The 7,500-nt window shown below is 45.7% G+C and overlaps 1 protein-coding gene across 3 annotated transcripts in view; it reads left to right on the forward strand.

The window, feature by feature from the left end:
* LOC122246288 (uncharacterized) overlaps positions 1-7,500 on the forward strand; it is a 51,821-nt gene that overhangs the window by 24,454 nt on the left and 19,867 nt on the right. For 2 of the 3 annotated variants that reach the window (XM_043004783.2, XM_043004785.2), the window contains one exon: positions 5,445-5,480. The gene's annotated coding sequence lies outside the window, so the exon portion shown is untranslated. Of the gene's footprint in view, positions 1-4,365; positions 4,506-5,444; positions 5,481-7,500 lie in introns of those variants that run through there. The other variant, XM_043004784.2, reaches the window with a different exon arrangement.

Below are 7,500 nucleotides of genomic sequence, written 5' to 3' on the forward strand. Positions count from 1 at the left end.
TGCTGAATGGCATGTATTTTAGATCATATTGTAACATAATGAAAGGTAGCCACGGTAGTTTATTACTTATTGTGTTTCATTTCATCTTTGTACGCATGTTACTGTGTATATATTTTACCATGTCTATTTATCAGATGGTGGGGAAATTAGTAAGAAGATATGTCGATAATGTCAAATATGGAATAGCGATAAATGTAAATAAATGATAAGATAAACAGTAAGAATGAAAAATTATCAATATTATGAAATTAGAAAAGGAGCAGGAAACATAAGGACAACTACAACTTCTACTCTATCAGGACTCCGCATGGTCCTCAACTCGACCTGGTGTAATTTGTGCCCTAACCCTATCAGGGCTGCCTACAGTCACTATTTCATCATTCTTCAGAACAATTGTCGTATTGTTGGAGGCAGACCTAAAGGAGTCTCTTCATAGATCATACTATTTCTTTGATCGGCAGTGAGGACCTATACTCTACAGTCGTCTTGAAAACTTGTGAAGTATTATGTAGGTATAACATGATTAAAACTATTTATTCTAGGTTATTCTAGATGCGCCAAATCCGTTGGAATGTAGTTGTGGTGTAACCAATACTGGAGGCCTGGGCTGCCGGATAAAGTACTATTATCATAGTACTTTATTTGACATGATTCACTCATAAAAATCATTGGACTTGTCATTACAAAATGTTCAAAAGCATGACCATGCGTTTATTTGCTCTGACGCGTTCACCAACAGTTTCCGGACCAGCGCACGTTAGTTCGAGGACATCATAAGCAGAACACAAATTGCCCACATACCTCTCTTTGGCGGTTTGTGTTTGAGTACGATTCCATGAACCATTTCATTTTGCAACTCTTCATTGCTTGCTCGGCATTGTAAATGACTCGCACCGATGGCATTTTTGTCTCAGCAGAGATTACTCTTTCTGCCGGGTTAACTCTGTGACACATCTCAGGTTTTCGACATTCTTCTTCGTCTTTAACCTATTTAATATTTCTCAAGAATAAACATTTTGGAATCACGTCTTACGAGCCATATTTGAAGCATCTCCAGTTGACCAGGGCTCGGAAACCAGTGTCCGATTGTTTTCAGTGTCCTAAATTGCAGGTCTTTGTAGAAGAGACCAGGCATTTTAGACACCAGGGGCTGGATTCATTAACATATGATTGTTATGCAATTACCAGCAGTCAATTACCAGCCCGTTTACCAGCCATGGCAAAGTGGGATTTATTAAGCGACGATAAGTCGCCTGGTAAGGGTAAATCGACTTTACGTTTGATAGCAACTCTGTTCTATCGATTCCGCCAATCAGCGAGCGCCTTACATGATTCTTTAGGCTCCTTCAACCGATCCCGTAACATGTAAACAAAGCCTGATCCAGCAGCGAGGTTTCCTTGTTTCAAAAAAGAAAAGATAAAGATTTCTTCTGTTTAAATTATTTTTATATAAATTCATTTCCTAGAAAGCATATTCTATTGCATGATCTTATGGATTATATATAATGTAATGGTTTTCAAGAAACATAATATTTTTCTTTTTTTATAGATTGCAGTCAAAGCATAAGAAACAATGACTCCACGCAATGGAGGTGTTATTTGTATCGTTTTCCAAAAAGAAATGCCAATCAAATCTTTCAAATGAATATGATTATGAATAATTGCATATAGATTAGTGCAAACACGAAAATAAACAACAGTGAGGTGCAGTTTGTACTTTCTTCAGTATGAATATAGTATGATAAAGAAGTGCAATTTATTTTTATAAATCAAACATAAATTGGCTTGATTATTATTGTTATTTGTGTTCTCTAAAGACCTCCCTGGCTATTTGTTAATCCAAACCGTCCTGCTTATCATTTGTGGAGCTTGTTTTTTGCCATAGGTTCAATAGGAGTGGAGGCCACTTCAATATTTATTGTTGTCCTTTTCCAGAGTTCCGATAGGCGCGGTTGCTGCTTCAATCGTTTATTGAACTCTGACGTGTGAATCGCCAATTATTGATTAAAATAACATGTATTTATTTATATATTTCCTTTTTTCAACTATGTCACAGAAATGAAATATGTCTGAATTCGTCAAATTATTAATTCCAAGTATTATTTTAAATGTTATTGTAGGCCCATGACTTTGCAAGTTTACTCTAGGCTGCGTGAACATTATTCTCGCTTATTTCCTGTTAATAATCTATAGTTTTGTCAGATTCATATGAAAATGAACAGTTGCCATCAATCTGATCATAATAGGTGTACATCGAAACTAATGTGTCGCCTTAAATGTTGATTTTTTGTTGAGATAAAGCCTGAGGAGAGAGTCGTCCCTGTAGTTGCCAGTGGACATACCAGTGCTCCAACCACTGGTTGAATTTGCATTGTATTTATCTTGGTAAGTTGTTCATAAATACCGATGCCGTCTGTTTACCATCATGATTGTAGTTACCAGCGCATTTATCATGGTAAGTGCGTTGATGAATCCAGCCCCAGAGTCACGGATACGTTGCCATCACTGGTACTCTGCTTCATCAGTGAGAATATCAGTGTGGTACATATTGATTGAGGATAGTCGCACGCACACGCACACGCAAACTCACCCACACTCACACTCACATGCACACTTACACGTACACGCACATGCACAAGCACACATACACGCACAAGCACACATACACGCACACGCACGCATACCGCAGACGCACACTCACACGCAATCCTTCCCTCTCCCCTCCCCTCCTATCTCCTTCTCTCCCTCTGTCCCTCTTTCCCTTCCCTATCCATACCCTAACCCTCTACCCCCTTCCTCCCTACTCCCCCCTCCCCCTCCCCTCTATCTCCCTCTCTCTCTTTCTCCCTCTTTCCCTCTGCCCCTCTCTCCCTTTCACTACTCTTACCCTTACATCCCTTCCTCTCCCCCTACGCCTACTCCCACCTTCTCCCTACCTCCCCCTATCCTCAACCTTCCTCCCTCCCTTTCTCCCTCCTCCTCTGTGTCATTCGCGTTTTGCTATTGTACTTAAATTGTGTATATTATGGACCATATGTATATCCGCTTGTTTCATGGAGATGTTTGTCGATAAGGTTACTGTAAAGAGATGGATGTTTACATTGCAAGCTATTACGTAAATTTTTAAATTGGCAGAATTCAAGGGAATGTCTAGCAAATAGACATTCACGTTGATGACCGTTATTATTGTGAAGCATAATTTTACGTAATTTGAAGGGATTAGTCGTATTGTTCTGAATAGCTCTCTGTGAATTACTCATTTGCGACCGACGGAGGAGGCATTGCAATGGGATGAAAATATCACTGATTTTCCGTCAGTGAAGCGTAAATCTCCCTTATTTTCACCGTTCGCCTTGCCAACGCCCCATGCTAAAGGCCTGCAATTAAGTCAGCTTTGTACGAAATGTCAGTTGATGAGGCTAGGGCTACATCAGTTGCATAGACCGTTGCATGGAGGGTAAGGTTGCTATGGGATTGGTAGGGTGCTAGCAACCGTGATGGCAGCGTTCTGTAGTTGCATACATAGTTTGCTACGTGATAGCAGGATTATTATTGGATTTGTTGGTTTGATTGACAAGTTATTGCAAGATTGTTTATGTGGTTGATTCGTTAGCTAGAGAATTGATTGGGTGGTTGCATGGTTGTATTATGACATGATGTCTGTATCACCCGCAGTGTCTCTCTAAGGCAAGTAGAATATAAGTAGAAAATATCTAGGTAAAGTACCAGTTCTATAGACCCATTCCCTGGAATAATATGACAGAAACATGCAGCTCTAGAGCGGTGGTGAAGCAGTGGGTGCCTGCTGGTATGGGCGGGACCTAGGTCGGTTCACCAGACGAGACCTGGGCGGCGAGGAGCGAGAGGAGTCTCACGTTCTGTAAGGCTCACATGACGAAGCCGTTTTCGTCTTTGTCATGGCCATGCGTGTGCTTGTGCATATAGGTGGCCGATATTCCCGTTGGTGTTAGATACATCGTCGTAATGAGTAGATGATTAGATATTGTTTAATATACATATATGACGTCTATGTATTTAAAAGTGCAGAAAGAAAAATGAAATTGAGCTGTAGAGGGCAACGGCAAAACGGCGTTTGGCAACTCGTGCTTGTTGTGGTAGCTGTACTTTAAGCAATTCCGGGAGAGCCAAAGCAGTGTCGCTTTAATTCTGACCTCTTGTTTCATGGAAACCCAACAGTGTTGCATGATCTGCAGGAACGAACACAGCTACTGGCAATTCAGAAAAATTAGGTGCAGTCAGCGATATGCGATAACCCATCGATTCAAAGCGATCTGTGGCGTGTGTGTGCGAATCAGTGTCGGTTTGGCAGCCACGGCTTGAGGGAGTGCGAGTGTTGCCTGAGCCACGTTGAAAATGTCCGCTCTGTGCTATTGACAGTGGGTTACATCGTGGTGACGGTATAGTAAGGGTCGGATAGAAACTTGACACGTTGAGTGCAACTGACCTAGCGCCATGCGAGATGCCCTTCTCATTCTTGCTTGAAGGTAAGGTGTGGCTGTAGATGCTGATATAGGAATTGTTACAAGTTGGGTCGTGGTTGGGTTACAGAAACCGTGTAGAAAAACTTGCCAATGAAATCCGCTTTGCTACACTGAAATTTTATTGACGTAAGAGAAATGAGCTTGAGTGCCCCCCCCCTTTCTACCCCCCCCCTCTCTCTCTCTTTCTCTCTCTCTCTCTCTCTCTCTCTCTCTCTCTCTCTCTCTCTCTCTCTCTCTCTCTCTCTCTCTCTCTCTCTCTCCTCTCTCTCTCTCTCTCTCTCTCCTCTCTCTCTCTCTCTCTCCTCTCTCTCTCTCCCTCTCTCTCTCTCTCCCTCCTCTCTCTCCCCCCTCTCTCTCTCTCTCTCCTCTCTCTCTCCCCTCGCCTCTCTCCTTCCTTGTCTCTCTCCTCTCTCTTCTCTCTCTCTCCCTCTCTCTCCCTCTTCCTCTTCCCCTCTCTCTCTTTCTCTCCCTCTCCCTCTCTCTCTCTCTCTCTCTCTCTCTCTCCCTCCCCCTCCCCCTCCCCCTCTCCCCTCTCCCTCCCCTCCCCTCCCCCCCTCCCCCCATCTCTCTCTCTCTCTCTCTCTCTCTCTCTCTCTCTCTCTCTCTCTCTCTCTCTCTCTCTCTCTCTCTCTCTCTCTCTCTCTCTCTCTCTCTCTCTCTCTCTCTCTCTCTCTCTCAAGACGCAATCACCTCCTCCCACACAAACATTTGTATGTACATGCTTGCGCAGGGATTACATATTTCATTAATCTTTTTAGATTTTTGTTTGCTTTCTTTCGACTGTCACTTTAATCTTCCATTCAAGGATAGAGGCTTCGGCCTTTTGATTGTTGTTGGATGATTTTTGTTCCTACGAGAATATTGAATTGATTGAACTAATCAAGTTTCTCCTAATTCGAATATTATGAATTATCGTAACATTTTGTTTTTCCTTTTTTTCAGTTTCATTCAAGTTCCGAGCACATCTGTCCCACTCAGGTAAGCAAAAGCACCAAATCCACATCCCGGTAACCCAGTGTACCTGGGCAGGAGATGCAGTTGAGTTCTCGGTTGTGGTTGTTTTTTTCACCTTTTCTATTACGTATGTTAAGAGAATGTGAAGATGTATTCGAAAGCCGGATTGGATGCTAGCATTCAAATATACTGAACTTAGACAGAAAAAATATATTCTTTGTGTGTATGTGTGTATGTGTGTGTGTTTGTTTTGCAGGGAGAGGGTACGGAGAAGCGGTTTGGTGGGATTCAGTCTCTGGTGAACGGATGTGCATAGATCTCTCTCTCATGTTTTTTTTCTGGCGTAGGAGGAACGAGAGACATTATAAATTGGCGGCGTTTTTCTTAAGCGTATGTCTTTCGTTCAAAATAAGAACGTCTTTCCGGAACGTAGTTTTGTGGGATTCAAGATCTTCGTTCTTGTGCCAGGTGCAGATGTTCGAGTGTGGATGTGGATATATCTGTGTTGTTTAGGTTGCTAAGTTACAAGAATGGAATGTTGCACATTTTTGTTTACATATTTGATATTTTTACACATCTTTGTTTATACCTTTATTCCGAGAAAGGAATGACAAATGCATTATACGTTCTGTAAGTATGAGATCAGACAGTTTCCTGTATCTCATATGGTGTTGCTAGTTTTGTAGTTTTGAAAAACACGTTTTCATTTTTTGTCAGCTCATCTCATACCATATCTCTTTGTTTCACTTTGAATTATATCTGTTCTAGTTTTTTTTTATGTTAGAAAAAAAACCCTGATGTGGCTGTGTAGCTCCAGCTTGTTCTATAATCACTGCGTCCTCACTTTCCTCACCTCTTCACCTCATCCCCCCCAAGCTCCCATCCCTGCCCTTACCCCCACCCTTCCCAGCAAGCACCAACTCTTGCCGCTGGCTTGGAAAGGGTATTACTTGGCACAGAACAACTCTACTTTGGCCCCATAGGTTGTGCTATGGCGGCTGTTTCACCTTTATTGTACTTGTTTTTACGGAACGGGAGCCTGGCTCACCCACTGTCGCCTGCCCTCTCACCCACCGTCGCCTCCCCTCTCACCCACTGTCGCCTGCCGTCTCACCCACTGTCGCCTGCCGTCTCACCCACTGTCGCCTGCCCTCTCACCCACTGTCGCCTGCCCTCTCACCCACTGTCGCCTGCCGTCTCACCCACCGTCGCCTCCCCTCTCACCCACTGTCGCCTGCCGTCTCACCCACTGTCGCCTGCCGTCTCACCCACTGTCGCCTGCCCTCTCACCCACTGTCGCCTACCCTCTCACCCACTGTCGCCTGCCGTCTCACCCACCGTCGCCTCCCCTCTCACCCACTGTCGCCTGCCCTCTCACCCACTGTCGCCTGCCCTCTCACCCACTGTCGCCTGCCCTCTCACCCACTGTCGCCTGCCCTCTCACCCACTGTCGCCTGCCGTCTCACCCACTGTCGCCTGGCGGCGCCCGCACTGTCGCCTGCCGTCTCACCCACTGTCGCCTGCCGTCTCACCCACTGTCGCCTGCCCTCTCACCCACTGTCGCCTGCCCTCTCACCCACTGTCGCCTGCCCTCTCACCCACTGTCGCCTACCCTCTCACCCACTGTCGCCTGCCCTCTCACCCACTGTCGCCTGCCCTCTCACCCACTGTCGCCTGCCCTCTCACCCACTGTCGCCTGCCCTCTCACCCACTGTCGCCTGCCCTCTCACCCACTGTCGCCTGCCCTCTCACCCACTGTCGCCTACCCTCTCACCCACTGTCGCCTGCCGTCTCACCCACTGTCGCCTGCCGTCTCACCCACTGTCGCCTGCCCTCTCACCCACTGTCGCCTGCCCTCTCACCCACTGTCGCCTGCCCTCTCACCCACTGTCGCCTGCCCTCTCACCCACTGTCGCCTGCCCTCTCACCCACGAGCTCCTTCCCTCCCACCCACTGTCGCCTGCCCTCTCACCCTCTGTCCCCGCCCCTGTCGCCCTCTGTCGCCTGCCACGGCGCCCACTGTCGCCTGCCGTCTCACCCACTG

Source organism: Penaeus japonicus, unplaced genomic scaffold (assembly GCF_977035675.1).
Source record: "Penaeus japonicus unplaced genomic scaffold, GWHDUDI00000001_assembly GWHDUDI00000005, whole genome shotgun sequence".
NCBI lineage: Eukaryota > Metazoa > Arthropoda > Malacostraca > Decapoda > Penaeidae > Penaeus > Penaeus japonicus.